Source organism: Panthera leo, chromosome A1 (assembly GCF_018350215.1).
Source record: "Panthera leo isolate Ple1 chromosome A1, P.leo_Ple1_pat1.1, whole genome shotgun sequence".
NCBI lineage: Eukaryota > Metazoa > Chordata > Mammalia > Carnivora > Felidae > Panthera > Panthera leo.
The window spans coordinates 115,811,774-115,830,732 of NC_056679.1; the positions used below are offsets into that span (position 1 = coordinate 115,811,774).

The 18,959-nt window shown below is 51.9% G+C and overlaps 1 protein-coding gene across 1 annotated transcript in view; it reads left to right on the forward strand.

The window, feature by feature from the left end:
* Nucleotides 1-4,229: 4,229 nt before the first annotated feature.
* PSD2 (pleckstrin and Sec7 domain containing 2) overlaps nt 4,230-18,959 on the forward strand; it is a 74,398-nt gene continuing 59,668 nt past the window's right edge. The window contains exon 1 of the mRNA XM_042936817.1: nt 4,230-4,330. The gene's annotated coding sequence lies outside the window, so the exon portion shown is untranslated. The remainder of the gene's footprint in view (nt 4,331-18,959) is intronic.

An 18,959-nucleotide genomic window follows, 5' to 3' on the forward strand; every position in this document is an offset into this window, starting at 1 on the left:
TTGGAGGGTGGGTGTCTGCCAGACATTCCCGGCAGAGGATGGAAAGCCCCTTCTCCCCCTAAGAAAATGCGTGTTTAGTCTTTGGTTCTGGAGAGAGTGTTCTCCTACCACCATTCCTGAGACACAGAGAAATAGATTTTTCTCTCCCAAATAGTGCTGGGTCTTCACAACTCTAAGTATATCAGACCTGAGAATGTTCTGAGCAAACGGTGGTATACCTAATATATGCTTCTGTTCTGAACTAAATAAACACAGGCTTCTGGATTGTGAAGGTGCCACCCAGCAAGGGTCTTCACCAAAGGTCTGCCCTCGACCCCTCAACCTCAGATCTGGGATCGGGTGTTGGGAGTTGTGGGGAGTGTGGAGGCAGGGCCCTGAGTCCTTAGAGCCTTCCAGATAGTTTCCTGTACCTGCTTGGGCTGGGTGTGCACTGACACTGGAGAGATAGATGTAAAAGTCCCACAGCGAGTGCCCGTTCTGGTGAGGGAGGCCGGTGAGAGCACAGTTCTTGCACAGAGGAGCACTCTCTTTTCCTAGAGGGATAAATAGTTGGATTGAGAAGAACAGAAGAATGAATAGAAGTTTACCACATGAGGGCTGGGGACAGGAGGCACATTTCAGGAATGTACAAAGCCTGGAGGCCTGAAGGAACAGTGCATAGTGAGTATTTCTGGAGGTGGGGAGGATGAGCAGGGGGGCTAGACTGGAAAGGGCAGAACTGAAGAAACTTGGCAGTAATCCTGAGGATGTTGGGGACCCAGGGCAGCTTCAGAGCAGAAAGTCACCCTAACTCAGCCTCCTCATCTGTAGTGTGGGTACAAGACACTCCTCCCCCGCACTCCCACCCCAACCCCGCAGGCCTGGATGGAAGGTAAATGATAGAGCGGAAGGGGAGGTGATTGTACTTTCATACCCCCCCTCCCACTCAGGGAGCTAAGGGATGGGCAGAGGGTGTGGTGAGGAGGCAGTGATGCGGGGCTCTGTTCCCACTGTTCTCCGCGCACAGGGAGACAGAGCAGGGATCCAGAGCCCCCTCCCAGATCTGATCTGAACTGCCAGATGGAGGTGGCCACGATTAGCAGCTCCAGGTGACATGGGCACGTGACTTTGGTGATGTCTACCGCCGAGGAAATAGGATCTTGGTTCTGGCTTTTAGGTCAGGAAAGCTGCTGTCACTGAGGGGCTCTGCAGGGCCCGGCCTCAGAACCGACCAGGTTCTTTCTGCCATCGATTGGTTCTACATTTCCTACCTTCCTAAAGGAGGTCCCTTGTCCCCCCCATCCTCCACTCCTCCTGGGGAGTCCCCGCCTGGCTGGAGCTGGGTGCCTATGTGTGTTGGGAAAGGGGGTGGTGGCTGCGCCGCACACCGCAGATCCCAGCTGCCTCTGGACGCTGAAAAATCCAATTTTCTTCCTAATTGCCACCGCCCGCGCTCTCTCTCCCCTCACAGCCTACTTCTGCTTGGCGGCGCCTGGTCCCCCACGCTCCCCCTACTCCTGCCTCCCGCTACCCACCCCACGGCAGACGCTGCCCCCCCCCTCGCGGTCACCCGTGTTGGGACGCACCATATATCATGTCCGCAGCCGGGAGGGGCTGGGGGAGCGGACAGGCACCCGCCCTGGGCTCCCTGACGAAATCGTCCTTTTCCGCGGCGGCGGATGACAGGTTGTGGGAACAACAGCTTGAATTACGGAAAGAAGTTTCCCCACTGAGTTAATCTGCAGTGGCTGGAGGTGACCTTCTGGAGACGGCGATTAATCACGGGCCGTGGCGGGCGCCGCGCCACGCCGGGCCCTTTGGGGGAATACTAATTCCACTACAAGATAAATCATAATTTGACAATAATCATCTGCCCTAATCACTCCAATTCTTCTGTTTAATTATTTGTATACACCGTGTTTCTTCAGCGAGGACCCCTTGTGCCAGTGGGTGGGAAGAGGACAGCCGCCTGGGTGCAGACCCCTCTCTGGCCTCTTGGCCTCTTGGCTCTACTATATGCTTGGGGAGGCCTGAGTCAGAACTGCTAGGGAGAACCTTGGAGCTCAGAGTTATGATAGCATGACTGAGGAAACTGAGACTCAGAAAGATGACAGGCCTTGCCGAGGTCCTACGGCAAGCTTTGGGTAAACCAGGGTGAAGACTAAGGACTCAGTATTTAGTCCTAGGCTATACTCCATGGCACTACCCTGTTGAAGAATGGCCCAGAGTGCCTCACTTCCACTGTCCTATTCCCTGACTCCTGTCCGCAGCATCCTGTTAAGCCTGGTTCTCTCCATCTGCCAGCGTGGACAGGATTGTTGCCTGTTTCCATCCCCTTCACCTGAGCCCTGGGCCCACCTGGCCACTCAGGACGTGAGGATGAGGGGTTGTGGGCATCTGAGCAGGGGTTGCCTGCTTCCATCTACCGGTGCTATGTGACCACTGACAGTTGATGGGACCTTTCGGAAGCCTTTAACATCTGTAGCCTTTCTCTGTGAATTGGATGGGGCTCCCTCTCTCCCAGGGTGATAGAGACCTGGCCCCATGCCAGATTCATAGGAGTTCTCACAGATGCTTCCTGCTGCCCCTTCCTGCTCTGCCAGGCCCCAGCCACTAGAGTCCTATATTTTCTGCCTCCGCCCACCCTCCCAAATCTGGCTCCTGGTGCCGCCATGTTCATCCCTGGGTTGGGCTGCCAGGAGAGTTCCAGGGACCTAATTTTGCCCCTGACGTTTCCCTTGGAGGGGCTGGCTGGGCTGCTGCCAGCTCTGGCTCCCTGCAGCAGGAATCAGAATGACTCAGTGTCTTTCTTTTTCCAGGCCAGCTCCTGGCACCCCTTGATGGGGGGTATTGGTGAAGAGGGTACAGTGGGGGCTGTTGGACCCAGCATGGCCCGCCCCCCTGAGATGTGGCTCATGTGGGAACTGTGGTGTGCCTTTGTGGCAGTGTGAGGGGGGATGACTTCCTTAAACAAAAGCCAAAAGCCTAGCTGGGTGTGTGCTGATGGGGCCACAGCCACAGAGAATGATACACGGATGATATGAAAATGATGGTAACAGCAGTGAATCGTTCATTCCCAACAGCAGCCTGCCAGGGGATCCTCGTCCCAAGGACAGTTGATGAAAGGCTGATGCTAGAAACAAAGCCCTTATCCTCAGGATGCCCCAAATTCAGGGAAGAGATGTGGCCCCTTTGTTCAGATCAGAGAGAGAAGAAGGAAGCGGGGAAAAATACAAACCACAGTATTACCTGCCTACATTTATGGAGCTCCTGCCATGTGTCAGGCTCCATGTTCAGTACTCGGCCTGTTTCACATCTCTAAGTTCTCATGACCACCTGTGAGTGGGGTGTGATGTCAGGCCATTTTACAGATGGGGAAACTGAGTCTCAGGGAGGCAAAGTCACTTGCTTTATGTCACCGAGTTTATGAGTACAAGGTTGGGATTTGAACTCAGTCTCCTATTCCATCCCCTTCTGCCTTCTAGAAATGTCAACAAAGCCGCTTCATCAGTATTGTACAATTTCTGGTCAGAGGGTCTGGGAAAAGCTGAGCTAGTCTCTTCACTTGTCAGAGTCTGTTTTCCCTGCTATGCAGTTGAGAGACTGGGGATATGACAGGGCATTGGGTCCCTGCCTTGGTCTTCCATACCTGTGAGTCCCTCATGGAGTCCGACTTCCCTCCCTTCTGCTGTAGTTTCCCTTCCCTCATCCTCTGTGGTCACAGCATTCCCTTCTGTGTCTTTGGCTAGATCTGTGCCCTTCCATTCTAGTTCCTCAGTGACCCTTGCCTGGAGGAGGGGATATATATGGGACAGGCAGTGTCTTGTACCTAGTGGCCTCCATCTGGTAATATTCCCTGACGACCCCTGGGCAGATCAGCCATGGCTTGTGATTCATAGGGACAGTGTTGGCTTTGTGAGAGGTGTTTTGGTTAGGCACCCCTTAGCTATCCTGTGGTCCTTTCTCTACCCAACCAGCAGTTGGAGTATTCCCACACACGAGGCACTCTAGAGGGTAGCTGAGCAGGAATACCCTACCCCAGCTGTAAAGATCTGAAGGGGGTCATTTAGCCTTTCTGAACCTCAGTTTCCTTATCTGCAAACTAGAAGTACTAATACCCGGCACACATTAAGTACTCAATAATTGTGACCTATCGTTAGTGTAAGTATCAGCCTGTATGGTGAGATCACAGAGGCACTCTCCCTTGGCCTGGCCCCTAAGTTGCCTTTTGTGGGTGTTCAAGAGGGGAGGGGCATCCCCCTGCAGACAGAACTCCACTCAGAAAGCCACTGGATCAGCCCCTTCCCACTGGGGCTGCCTCTGTTCCCCGCCCCCGCCTGGGGTCTGACAAGTGAGGAGAGGGCTGGCGGGGAGGTGGTGGAGCTGTGGCAGAAGAGAGGGGAGCCAAAGGTTGGCCGAGTGGGGGAGAGATGGCCTGGGGGGAGAGCAGCTGAGTCGCTGGGGAGGGTGGGAGGCTGTCGTGCTATAAATACCTCCCAGGTAACAGGACCCGTAAATGAAGGGAGGGAATTAGTCACATTCCGCGGCGCCTGGGAGAGAGGACAGGGAGCAATGACCTGAATCCATGGAAGGGAAAAAATTAGGCTAACCTTGAGATGGGGGGTGGGGGGGGGTTGGTTAGGGCTGGATCCTGTGCCTCCTCAGAGGAGTGTCCGGGACTCCATCTGCTGGACAGGGGCCAGGGAGGAATAATCTTGGCAGGAGGGGTCTGGAAGGGACAGCTTGTCTACTCCATGCCCGGATGTGTGAGGGTCTCTTTTCTTCTCAAGGATTCCCTAGCCTCTCTCACAAACTCAATCCTATTCCTCTTGGAAGTTCTTCCTGGGGTCTAGCCTTGATCTTTCCTCATGCCACTCTGAAGCGTGTTCCCATTTGCTGCCCTCCTGAAGCCCTTGCTCACCCTGAAGCCCCTGTGTTATCGTGCATGTACCTCTGTGTCATTCCCTGGGTTCCTGGTTCAGGCAGAAGATTCTTTGCTTGGGAAGGCAAGAAGGTTGTGTCCTGCTTCCTCTCTGGACCCCACTGCGGGGGCTGGGTCCACTTGTCCCTCACTGGGCTGATGACCATGGCCTGCCCTCCACTCCCCCAGCTCCCCTCTTCATGGTTGCCAGAGCAACAGTCAGTACATGTTCTCACTTGCTTACACCTTCCCTACTCCTCTAGGAATGGAGTCCAGGCCCCTTGGCTTGCATACCCAGCCTGCTGCATCAGCCTCCAAGCAGCTTTCTTACCACATCTGCACTTGCTCTCTCTCACACCCAGCCTGCAGCTGTCAATTCTCCACGTCTTTGCACGGACTGGCCTTTCAGTTGAGGGTAACCTCTCCTTGTTCTGCCTGTTAGATTTGCATTTTCTCCCAGGCCCCAAGTTCTGAAATTCCCCCAGCTGCCTCCCCAGCTGAGTTGGGTCCTCCTCATCTATGCTCTGGAAACCCTTCTGGCAGGGGTAGTGTGGGAAAGTGGTTAAGATCCAAAGTAGAAGGCCAGCCTTGCCTCATCCTATGTGGCCTCTGGTGAGTAAATGAGCTCTCCTATGCCTCAGTTTCCTCATCTGGAAAAAGGGGTTCTCACAGTGCTTCCCAAGGGTGATGCACTTTGGGTGAGCCCCTGTGTGAGGAGGGCTTAGCACATAGTCAGCGGGTGGCTGTTGTTGGGGTCACAGTATTGATTGCACTGTTTCTGTGTCTGTCTCCTCTGTGGGCTGTGAGATGGGGGGGGGGGGGCGGGTGGCGCTGCGTCCCCGTGTGACTCGTCGCCGCAGCCGCAGTGGCCAGCTCGCGCCTGGCACTGAGACGGTCGGCAAATGTTTGCTGAATTAATGAGTGGGGGCTGCAGGGCGGGCTTGGGCTGCAGTTCCGCCTGGGCTGCTGCAGCTGGGGCGCCTGTGTACATGTGTGTGCGGTGGGAGCATGAGTGAGGGGTGTCTGTGGGGTGGGGGAGCCGTATCCGTGTCCCGTCCCGGGGGTCTGGCGGCGCCGTGGGCAGCCTGGCGCGCCCGCTCCCTGGGGTCCCCGCCCAGCGCCTGCCTGGCTGCGGGACCCCGTTGCCAGGAGCAGTCAGGATGCGGCAGCGTCTCCATGGCAACGCGGCATCTCGAGCCGCGCGCCGCCCTCCCCCGGCGCCCCGCTGTGGGCAGGAGGCCGAGCCTGGCAGCCCCTCCCGGCCCGGCAGCCAGCAAGCTGGGCCAGGAGGCCAAAGCCTGGTGGGAGGGACTGAGGAGGGGGCTCCTTATTTTTCTAGAGATGAGGGGCTGACCTGTCTTTACTTCCCTCTCCATCGGGGGGAGGTAGACAGTATGAGGGCTCTGTCCTCTGTCCATGTGCAGCAACCCCCCCCCCCCCGCCCCTTTCTGGCTAGGAAACCAGGAACAGGTCCTGGTCAGGGCAGGAGACCCTCACTGGCCAAGGGACATCTCTGATCTAAGTCCTGGCTGTGAAAATGACACAATGATCCAGGCTTGAGGGGCTGTTGTGAGGGGGCATTGAGGGACTGCTGGGGAAGTGCCATCCTGGTCTGTGGTGTGAGTGCAAGCCCAGTGACTTCCAGTGCCCACACAATGTTCACCAGTACCCCCCACTTCTCACCGATACATGCCCAAGTCCCCAGTACCTGCCAAGAACTGTCCTAATGTCCCTTTACCTTCTTGGTCATGCCGTATCCCCGAAACCCATTCAAAGCTTCCCCTTGTGGGCTCAGTGACACCCCAAGTTCTCATCCAGTGCCTTGTGTACTCAACATTTTCCCAGTGCCTCCCAGTACTTCCAAGTACCCACTTGCTATGTAATTGTTATCCATTCTTCCCTTATGCTTACTCAGTATTTTCAACTATCCATTTAACACCCTCCCCAATTACTATCCAGTAACTATGAGGTGCTTTGCTTCCAGTTTAGGCTTGGTGCCCCTTAATACCCCGCAGGGATGACCCACTGCCCCTAGTACCTGCCTAGTGGCCCCTAGTGCCCTTCTATTATTCACCCGGTATTTTGCATATCCAGTGTAGATCCCAGTACCTTTCCAGCACTCCTCTTCACCCAGTGCCACTACAACCTCAGTCTGCCCAGTGTACTCCCACTACGCACCTCCTGCTCCACTCTCTGGTTCCTAGTAAATAAATCCCCCTTATCCTCCTGCCTCCCCGCACTGCCCCAGCTAGAGCTCCGCCAGGCCGCAGTGCTCGTTGAGACCAGGAGGGGGCGCATGGACGGTCAGCCAAAGACAAGCTGCGGGCGCGGCCGGGGTGGAGGTCGAGAGGCTGCATCCGAGGCTGTTGTCTTACGGAGCCTAAGTCCAAGCCCAGCGGGGGGCTGCATTTCGGGGGAATCCTGCCAGCAGTGACGCACCCCACCCTCATCCTCTGTTAGCCCCGCCGGGTTCGTTGCCACAGCCGTCGTGGCTTCGGCTCTGGGAGGGGGCGCGCGCCCTCTGGTGGCCACAAAGCAGCTCAGCTCTCCGGGCTGCTGCGCGGGGACAGGGAGGTGCGTTCCTTCCCTTCCTTTTCCACGTCCTAGTTCATTGGGCCTGTCCTTGAGGTGGTACGCGGAGGGGGTGGGGGTGGAGCGTTGGGATTGTCGGCAATCCAGCCTCCTCTCTGGGGGCAAGACAGAGGGACTGGAGACTGGGATGAAAGGAGAATATTGGCTAGGAAGCTTGGGACTGAGGGTCCCTGGAAAGGGACTGTGGGAGCAGAATGGTGGGAGGTGGGGGGAGCGCTGAATCTGCCAAGAAATGGGTCTCTTCTCGTGGATCAAGCAATTTGGGCTTTTATCTCGTGTGCTGCCTACAGAAGGTTTGGGGAATGATAAGGGGGTGGTGGTAGGGTGAGGTGTCTCCATGCCAAGCCTGGCAGCTCCTGCCTGGCCCTAAACCCTTCACAATGGGATCTGCTTTCATCGACCTACGCCTGGACGACTGCATTATGGCCTCTGCCCACCTGCCTTGGCGTGTTCCCTAATATTCAGCAGTCCTGGAGGTTTCTTCTCCTCTGTGTAATGGGGAAATAGATGGAGCTACAGCCAGAGGAACCCAGGTTAGACTCCTACAGTCTGTACTGAATTGAAGTGACCTTAGCTTATAGGACCATCCAGGGTCAGGTCTGTAATCTTGTGCCCATCTGTGATCTGGCATGAAGACAGCACTCAGGGAGCCTCTGCTCAGTGGATTAGTGAGTGAGGTCCTTCGAGATGCCTTTTGCATTTTCTTCCTCACTGCATGGATGAGGAAACTGAGGCACCTAGGAAGTAAATAATTATTACAGGATCGCCAAGAATGGATGGTTTGGCGGGAATGTGAGAAAGAGCACTGGCTAGTCTGGGTTTGGTCTCCATTCTGATACTCACTGAAGGAGCTTGGCCCACCCCTTCTAAGCTCGATCTCCTCATTTATAAATGGAGAATAACCACTCTACTTCCTTCCTTGTGAGGAATCTGATGATGATGTTGGGGAGAATTATAATGATTATAGGTGCTGTTGGCTGAGTGCTTATGCCAGGTGCCATGTAAAGTGACTCAGCACATGAGATCCAAGAGGTTATTATACTAGGTTGACAAAGGCTCAGGGCCTTCCTGAAGAGGCTCTCAGTGACAACCAGCTCACAGGCAGAGTGACAAAGCCCTTACCAGGCCTGGTGCCAGACTCCAGGCCTCCAGGATGAGCTCCAGAGCTCCTCTGCTGGTGCTTGGGCTGGAGGCAGGGGGAGGGACAAGATGACCTTGGGCTGTCTCCTGTGCAATGCTCCCATGTTCCTAGGCCTGGATCAGATTTCCGGCCCCTGGGAGGGCAGAGGGGGCTAGTTGATGGAAGAAGCATGTGTCCTGGCTCGGGCAGCTGGACCTGGGGGCCTTGCCCTGGAACCTGGGGCCTTTCCTGCAGAGGGAATATCCAAGAGCAGGAAGGAAGGAAGTGGGGAGGGGGAGGAAGGAGGGGTGGGAGAAAGGACGGGACAGGCCCCAGCTGGGAGTGAGTTCTCTCTGAGGCTGGCCAAGGAAAGAAGATGTCTGCATTGGCCTGGCTGAGGCTGTTGGGTTGGTCACCCTGGCTGGAGCTTGGATGTGTGTGTGGTGGGGGCAAGAAATGAAGATGAGTCTCCTCATCTGTGTAACAGGTAGAACACTGCCTTCCGGACTGGATGGGTATAAACAATAAGGTCAGGAATGTAAAGGAGGTGGGGCCTGGAACATACCAGGTGCCTCAAGTCTGTTAGCTCCCCTTACCCGTCCTGGCTGCCCTGGCTGTGAGAAAATAGACAGCTCAAACAGAGGCCAGTGAACTCATGCATCCTTTCAACAACCACTACTGAATACCTACTATGTGTTGGGTCTGGGGCTATTAACCTGATTAAGAGTCAGTCCTTGCCCTTACAGAGCCCGTCGACACTGAGGGGAGGGATGTGTCACCAGGCAGTGATAGGGGGGCGGGGAGCACAGGGCCTGTGACAGTCCAGGGGAAGAGCCTGACCCAGCCTGGGGAGGTGAGAGAAGACTACTTGGAGGAGGTGATATTCATGTCTGGGCCCAAAGGATGAGTATGCATTAGCCAGAAGAAGGGGCATAGTGAGTGTGTGTGTCTGGGGGGGAGTTCTAGGGAAGGGCAGGTCCCAAGCCGATGGTTCAGGAAGAACAGGGCTATGGCTGCAGCAGAATGTGTGGCAATGAGCAGTGCTTGGAGGGGAGGCAGAGACTTGGTGCTCAGGGATAGGGCTGGGATTTTATCCCAAGGGCGCTGGCGAGCCACAGAAAGTTCTAAGTAGGTATGGCATGGTTAGAATTGGAATAAGGCCCAATAGAGGGCACTCAGGGCCTCCATGTTGTGCCCTGCCACCTCTGTGCCCTCATCCCTCATGGTTCCTTGATGGGGAACAGGCAGGCTAGAGCATCACAGCCCCCTAGTAACCCCTCAGGTTTTCCTACCCTCTTCTTTGCCAATCCTCTCACCTACGTGGACATTATATCCCTTGGATAAGCCAACACCTTACTCTGACCATGAAGCCCCATCACAGGGAAAGATCAAGCAACCCTCAGTCTCTTTTCCTTGCAGTCCTTCTTATGAGTCAGCCAAAGGTAGAGAGTGTTGGGAGGATGCGGGCAAATCAAATGAAGTAAACAGTTGAGTTAGTTTGTACAGTGTTTCCACTGCTCAGGTGAAAATGAAATACATGAGTATATGCACAAGCTTCACAATACAAATTGCATAATTTTGGTGATTCTGCAAACGAGTGAAATGTCCTTATATTTGCATTTTAAAACTGGCATTGCACAACATAAAGATGAATGGTAAAATTCATGGTAGCCGTTTAAGTTTTTAATTTTTCTTTACTTAGAATGACATTATGTAGCAAATAAAAAAACACATCATGTCAAGTTGAGAGACCACACGGGAAAGGAAAAAGCTTTATATGTATTTAGTTTTATATTTGAGTGTCTTTAATATTTAAGCGCCTTGAGGGGCGCCTGGGTGGCTCAGTCGGTTAAGCGTCCGACTTCAGCTCAGGTCACGATCTCACGGTCCGTGAGTTCGAGCCCCGCGTCGGGCCCTGGGCTGATGGCTCAGAGCCTGGAGCCTGTTTCGGATTCTGTGTCTCCCTCTCTCTCTGCCCTTCCCCCGTTCATGCTCTGTCTCTCTCTGTCTCAAAAATAAATAAACGTTAAAACAAAATTAAAAAAAAAATATTTAAGCGCCTTGAATGCATTCCCTTGCTCTTTGGACAAGGGGTTCCACATCCATGTTTTTTGCTGGGTCCTGCAGTGTAACCAGTCCCAGGAGGAAGACCCCTTGTGTCCACATTACGGGGTGGACCTGTGAGGGCGGGACCCAGGACTGCCCACCCCTGGGCATTCCCTCTGTGATGCAGCCAGCGTGGTGGGTCAGGCTCTCAATTCCCTGGGCCCAGGACTGCAGGTAGAAATGGATGTGCCTTGGGGCGCCTGGGTGGCTCAGTCGGTTAAGCGGCTCAGGTCATGATCTCGCGGTCCGTGAGTTCGAGCCCCGCGTTGGGCTCTGTGCTGACAGCTCAGAGCCTGGAGCCTGTTTCAGATTCTGTGTCTCCCTCTCTCTCTGACCCTCCCCCGTTCATGCTCTGTCTCTCTCTGTCTCAAAAATAAATAAACAAACGTTAAAAAAATTAAAAAAAAAAAAGAAATGGATGTGCCTCCTTTTGTATAATATGCCTCCCAACTGGTGAAGACCTAAGCCCTCCCTGGGGGTCCTGTTCTCTCCTGGTGTGCCACAGTCTAGGGTTTGGGGCAGCGAAGGGCATTTGGGGGAAGCCAGCTTCCTCAGGCCTGAAGATGATGCCATCTGTGGCCTTTGAGGGCATCTTCACTGACTATCAACCTGCCCTCCAGCCTGGCAAGCCCCATGGGTTCCTGGTTCCTTCCCTTTAAGATGGGGCTTCCCAAAGACAGGGCCTGCAGACGGGCCTCAGAAATAGGCTGTGGTGAAGCTGGAGAGGGGCTTCTGTCTTCCCTCTTCCGTCAGCTGTCCCCACCTGGGTGAGGGAGAGGGCATGGGTTCCACCTCCTCTGCTTGCTTTTGAGGGATAGAGAAGGGAGGAATGAAAACCCCCTGGCAGTGATCAGCCAGCAACCTGCTGCCTGTAGGAGGCCCTCAAGCTTGAGGCACAGGAGTGGTGGTGGGAGCGCAGCGAGGTGGGAAGAAAGGGCCTCGTCAGACTGGCTCCTTGAGGAAGGCAGGGGAAGTGGGCAGCACAGGGTGGTTAAGACTCCTATGGTGTGATTCTTTGAGCTCATCCATAAGAAGCAGTCAGTGCACTTAGCTGTTGCCATTCACAGGAACTTACCTGTTGGGAGGAGGAGGTTGGTGAATTGGTGGGGCCTCCCACCTCTGCCACCAGGAATGCCCTCCATGCCCTCTTCCTCTCCCAGTCTTCCTCACTTCCTCTCCACCCTGCTTCCCCTTTCTCTCACTGCTTTTCCTCTAACATATGAGGCTTGTGCCCACCTCAGGGCCTTTGCACTTGCTTTTTTGGGAGGTGGGGAGAGAGAGAAAGTGTACATGAGCTCACGAGCAGGGGAAAGGGGCAGAGAGAGAGAGAGAGAGAGAGAGAGAGAGAGAGAGAATCTCAAGCAGGCTCCATGCCCAGAGCCCCACAGACAAGGGGCTTAATCTCACAACCATGAGGTCATGACCTGAGCCCACATCAAGATTTGGATGCTTAACTGACTGAGCCACTCAGGTCCCCCCCCACCCCCACCCCCGCACCTGCTTTTCATTTTGTCTGTAACTCTGGTCTCCTAGCTACTTGATGACTGACTTTATTGTTTCTTGGGTCTTAGCATAAATGCCACCTCCAGGATGGTGCACCCCACTGCCCAGCTGACATCTCTCTGGTGAAGCCACTCTTACATTTCATTGTTCTAATTTTCCTCACAGTACTTGATAGGTGGTAATTTTGTTTACTTGTTCACTGTCTTTCTCCCCTCCCTGCAGGCTGTGAGCCTCAAGCCTTCACCTTGTCTGTCTTGTTCCCCCATGTCCTCAGTGAGTGGCAGCACATAGTAGGTATACTTCACAGAGAGAGCCCTACTTTTATTTTACAGTTTAGTTCACAGTTTAATGAATGAGGTGGGATTAAACAAGCCGACACATGTTTGCTACATGTTTTTTTTGTTTTGTTTTGTTTTGTTTTGCTGTTGTTGTTTTTAGTTGTGGTAAGATACAACATAACGTGAAAATTACCATCTTGGGGGGCGCGTGGGTGGCTCACTTGTTTCAGCATCCAACTCTTGGTTTTGGCTCAGGTCACGATCTCGTGGTTTGTGAGTCAAGCCCCACATTGGGCTCCACACTGATGGTGTGGAGCCCGCCTGGATTCTCTCTCTCCCTCTTTCTCTGCCCTTCCCTTGCTTGTGCTCTTTCTCAAAATAGATAAAAACTTAAAAACAAAATTTACCATGTTAACGATTTCTTTTTATCTTAACCATTTTTCAGTTCAGTGGCATTAAGTACATTCACACGGTTATGCAACCATCACCACCATCCATCCCTGAACTCTCTTCATTTTTCACAATCGAAATGCTGTACCCATTAAACACTAACTCCCCATCCCTCCACTTCCTCAGCCCCTGGCAACACCATTCTACTTTTTGTCTCTATGAGTTTGACTATTCTATTTTTTTTTTTTTTTAATTTATTTTTAAGTCATCTTTACACCCACAAGTCTAAGGTCAAGAGTCACATGCTCCACTGACTGGACCAGCCAGGCACCCCAAGTTTGACTATTCTAGATAGCTCATATAAATGTAATTATACAGTATTTATATTTGTGACTGGCTTATTTTACTCAGGATTATGTACTCAGGGTTCATCCATGTTGTGGTTGTCAGAATTCCCTTACTTAAACAATTTTTTTTTAATGTTTATATTTATTTTTGAGAGAGAGTGAGAGAGAGAGAGAGAGTGCATGAGCAGGGGAAGGGCAGAGAGAGAGAGGGAAGCAGGCTCCAAGCTCATACCTGTCAGCACGGAGCCCAATGCGGAGCTCGAACTGCAAGCTCATGACCTGAGCCAAAGTCGGACGCTTAACCGATGGAGCCACCCAGGTGCCCCAGAATTCCCTTCCTTTTTAAGACTGAATAATATATCCGTTTTATGTACACACCACAGTTGGTTTATCCATTCATCCATCAATGGACACTTGGGTTGTTTCCCTCTCTCGGCTATTGTGAATAATGCTGCTATGAATGTGGGTGTACGAAAATCTCTTGGAGACCTTGCTTTCAATTCTCTTGTGTATATACCCAGAAGTGGAATTGTTGGATCATATGGTAATTTTATTTTTAGCTTTTTGAGGAACCACCATACTGCTGTGGACAGCAGCTGCACCCTTTTACATTCCTACCAGCGGTGCACAAGGGTTCCAATTTTTCCACATCCTTGCCAACCCTTGTTCTTTCCTTTTTTTTTTTTTTTTAAATAGTAGCCACGCCCAAACGGGTGTGAGGTGATGCCTCGCTGTGGTGTTGATTGGCATTTCTCTAATGATTAGGGTACACATTTTTTTACAATTATTTAAAAAACAATTTTAAATGTTTATTTATTTTTGAGAGAGAGAGAGAGAGAGACAGAGCACGAGCGGGGTAGGAGCAGAGAGAGAGAGAGGGAGACACAGAATCAGAAGCAGGCTCCAGGCTCTGAGCTGTCAGCACAGAGCCTGATGCGGGGCTTGAACTCACAAAGCGTGAGATCATGACCTAAGCCAAGGCCGGACGCTCAGCCGGCTGAGCTACCCAGGTGCCCCTAGGATACACTGTTTGAAGATAACATGTTTTAAGAGAATGAAGGGTAGGGAGCCTCTTAACTCTGGTGGTCTGGAAGGAGGTGGTATTTAAATTTAGAAGGGAAGGAGGCAGCCAGTGGAGGATCTGGAGGAAGAACATTCCAGTAAGTGCAGGGGGCAGGCTGAAGTGTGAGTGAGCGCTGCATATTTTTGCTGGGGAAATAGTGAACAAATAATGGGCAAGAGGATGGTGATGGGAGATGTGGTCTGAGGGGTGGGTAGGGCTTTAGCCCTTGGAAAGGAGTTTGTATATGCAGTTTATAGTATGCACTGGTTTCCTCAAGTCACGTGGAGGAGGGGAGACACAGGGGACAGAGGGATGGACGGACGGAAAAACGGGCTGATTGGGGGATGATGTTGCGGTGTGTGTGTGTGTATCTGGACAGTGTGCGCGGTGCTTGTGGCTGTGTGCCTGTGTACATACATGTGCATGGAGGCCTGAGGGGTGTGTGTGTGTGTGTGTGTGTGTGTGTGTGTGTGCACGTGTGTGGACACTCCCAGAAGCCTCGGATCGTTATGTGATCTCTCTCAAGAATGTGCTGTGTCCACTTCCCTTTAGCCCACAATGGCCGCCCCAGCCAGGAGGGCACCGTGCTGCTTCCCAGGCTCCTACAACCAGCCTGGAACCAGCAAGAAGGATGCGGAGCCATACCTAGGGGTTGAGCCTCGTCTCTGAGAATGACGACCAGTGTTTGAAGTTTTGAAGGCCAGAGCTTGTGTGTCTGAGACCAGGAGAGGCCTCCGAGCCACTCCTTTGCGAGGCAGCAAGGGGCAAGGGGGCGAATGGCTGGGCAAGCAGGGCCGGCTGCTGCAGTACCGATAAGGGCCGCACGGGGGCAGCAGAGGACGCTGAGCGAGGAGAGGAGGCGGGAGTAAGGGATGAGAGAGGAAGGGTAGGGTGCACAGAGGGGCGGAGCTCTGTGGTTTGTTTCCAGGTGGCTGGGTGTAAGAAAACAAAGTGAAGCCAGGAGCTCATCACCGTCCCAGTGGCGTTGCATTTTATCCTCACAGGCCCAGAGAAGTGGAGTCACTTGCCCAAGGTTTTTCAGTACGGGGATTCAGACTAAGCCTGCCTGACCGCTCTGCCTGTGCTCTAACCACTGCCCCACCCTGAATGAGTTCATCTGCAGGGGAGTACCGGTTTGTTCATCTGTCTCTTGGCCTCACCCGGCCCCCACCACTCCCTGTCTCATCAGACCACCCTCCTGCTTTGGGCAGGCCCTTGCAGGCTGGGAAAGGAAGCTGGGACTTGAGACCCCTTCCTGAGGACCCCAGGAGGAGCGGTTCAGATGCATGCCTACATCAACAGGGTATCAATGGCACAGTAACATCAGGTCTCTTTCCAACCTTCCCCCTATGCTTTGGGCTGGGGAGATTCTAGAAAATCTGGCTGAACCCCTGGCCTGCCTCTGGGGCCCCCACCACCTCTGCTGGATTTCCTCTAATCACTAGGCCCAATTCCCGAGGACTGTAAGCTGAAATACAACCAGAGTCCCCCTCAAAAAAATACACCCCCCCACTCCCCTCCCCTCATATAAGTGTGTGACTAGCAGTTTGGCCGTCCCTGGGAAAAGAAAAAAGCGTGGATGGTTTCAGCTGAGACCATTGAACAGAGGGGCAGAATGAAGCCCTGAGAGGGGCAGGCAATCATCCAGGATCATGTAGCAAAGCAGGGGCTGAGACCTTGTTCATTTTTATCCAGAAAGGACTAAAGGCTCTAGATAGGGAAATCAGTAAGATATATCCCCACAGGTTGGAGACTGAGGGGTCAGAAGGACAGTGATCTGGCTTCCTCCTCCAGAAAGTGCCCTGACCATCTCCTCTGCCACTAGTATGAGAAATGGCCTCAGGGTTCCCTTGACATTTTGTCTGGTCAGGGTGGCTGACAAGATTGTCTGAGTTGCTTTAAGCAACCTCAGAGACCCTCAGGCCTTTCTCTCAGTCAGCCTAGAAATCCCTTCTCTAGCCCTCCTAGCAGACAGCTGCCTATCCTACTTGCATACCTCATATGACAGGGAGCTCACTGCCTTAAAAGGCAGCCTGTTCCATTGTAAGACCACTCCTTCCAATGAGAACAGACTGGCCTTCTTCTGCTGTTGGAGCTAGCACTCACCGTGGAGCAGAGAGCGTGTGCCCCCAGAGAAGTCCCCCCGCAAGATCCAGTTACACCATGAACCCTCCCCTTAACTCAAGCATCAGTTGTATCCAACTGGTGGCACTGGCGGTGTCCAGGAATGAAGGGGTGTGTCCCCAGGGAGATGCAAGGGGAAATGAGACAGTGCGTGCAGATGGGAAATGGAGATTTCCGTGGAAATAGGACAGCAGGGCCAGAGTGATAAGGAGAAACTAAAGCCCCCAAGAGCTGCAGGGATTAGGATGGGGCGGTGCGCTGAGTATCCTGTGTCACAGGGTGGGGCCTTTAGTGAAGGGCAGAGTAACTCCGGAGACCTGCTTTCCCTTCCCAACCATGTGTGTAGAGTGTCTTTCCCTTTCGGCAGGTATTTGTGACACACCGTCTTAATTGCTGCATAATACTCTGGTGCATAAAGACATCATGATTTCTTTAACCACCGCCCAACTTCAGGACATTTGGTTACATCTTTTGGCCATTTTGCAGTGAACATCCTTGTAGCTATATTTTTACCCACTTCTCTCTGTATTTTCTTAAGACGAAGGATAACTTCCTAACAATGGAACTGCTGGATTGAAGAGCAGGAACATTTTAAGGCTTTTTTTTTTTTTTTAATGTTTATTTATTCTTGACAGAGAGAGAGCATGAGCGGGGGAGGGGCAGAGAGAGAGGGGGACACAGAATCCGAAGCAGGCTCCGGGCTCTGAGCTGTCAGCACAGAGCCAGAGGCGGGGCTCAAACCTGTGAACCGTGAGATCATGACCTGAGCAAGCCAGACGCTTAACCGACTGAGCCACCCAGGCACCCTAACATTTTAAGGCTTTTGATACACGTTGACAGATTTTTTTTTTTTCCTTAAAAGATGGCACCATATTTGACTCCTAACAGTGGTATGAACATGCCTGTTTCTCCACACCCTAACCATTGGTTGTCTTTTCTTTTTTTAATGTTTGTTTGTTGGTTGGTTATTTATTTATTTATTTATTTTTGAGAGAGAGAGAGAGAGAGAGAGAGAGCGCGTGTGCAAGCAGGGGAGGGGCAGAGAGAGAGAGGGAGACACAGAATCTGAGGCAGGTTCCAGACCCCGAGCTGTCAGCATAGAGCCTGACACAGGGCTTGAACTCACAAACTGTGAGATCATGACCTGAGCTGAAGTCAGATGCTTAACCGACTGAGCCACCCAGGTGTGTGCCCCAGTTGTCTTCTTTTTCCAATATTTATTATTCAAACCTTAAACATAAAAAAAGTTGAAGACATTTTGTGGTTACCATCACTCAGGCTTTACGGTTTACATTACACTATATTTGCTTTATCACTATCCGTGCTTCCCCCCTCCATCTAGCTGGTCATCTTGTTCGTCTTCTTAAAAAATTTTTTTTAACATTTTATTTACTTTTGAGAGAGAGAGACAGAGTATGAGCAGGGAAGGGGCAGAGACACAGGGAGACACAGAATCCAAAGCAGGCTCCAGGCTCTGAGCAGCACAGAGCCTGATGTGGGACTCGAACCCACCAACTGCAAGATCATGACCTAAGCCAAAGTCAGACGCTTAACCAACAGAGCCACCCAGGCACTCCAGTTTATCTTCTTTCTTACATGTGTTTCGAAGGAAGTTGCAGGAACAGTACACTTTACTCCCAGACACGTCAACATGTATATCACTAGCTAGAGTATAATATCTGTGTATGGTTGTTGGCTTTTTTTGAGACAAAACTTTGATATAATGAGATGCACACATCTTACCTATATCATTGGTTGCATTTTGACAAATGTCTATACTTGTATGCCCCACCTCCTATCAAGATGTAGAATATTTCCATCACTCCAGAAAGTTTCCTACTCACCCCTACCTCTACCGTTCTGATTTCTTTCCACAATAGCTTAGTTTTGCCCATTCTAGAACTTCATAAAAATGGAATCATACAGTATCTACTCTTTTTGTGTCTGGCTTATTGTATTTAGCATCATGTTTTGGAGATTCATCCATGTTATGTGTATATCAGCAGTTTTTTCTTTTTTACTGTTGAGTAGAATTCCATTGTATGGATGTATAACAGTTTGTTAATACATTTGCCTCTTTTTTTTTTTAAAGGTTTTTTAAAAAAAAATTTTTAATGTTTATTTATTTTTGAGACAGAGAGAGACAGAGTATGAATGGGGGAGGGTCAGAGAGAGAGGGAGACACAGAATCTGAAGAAGGCTCCAGGCTCTGAGCTGTCAGCACAGAGCCGATGCGGGGCTCGAACTCACGGACCGTGAGATCATGACCTGAGCCGAAGTCGGACGCTTAACCGGCTGAGCCACCCAGGTGCCCCAATACATTTGCCTCTTGATGGACACCTGGGCTGGTTCCAGTTTGGGGCCATTGTAAATAAAGCTGCTATGAACATTCCTGTACAAGTCTTTGTGTGAACATATGTTTTCATTTCTCTTGAGTACCTAGAAGTGGAATTGCTGGATCATAGGGTAGTTCTATGTTTAGTTTTATAAGAAACTATTCAAACTTTTTTTTTTTTAAGTTTGCTTATTTATTTTG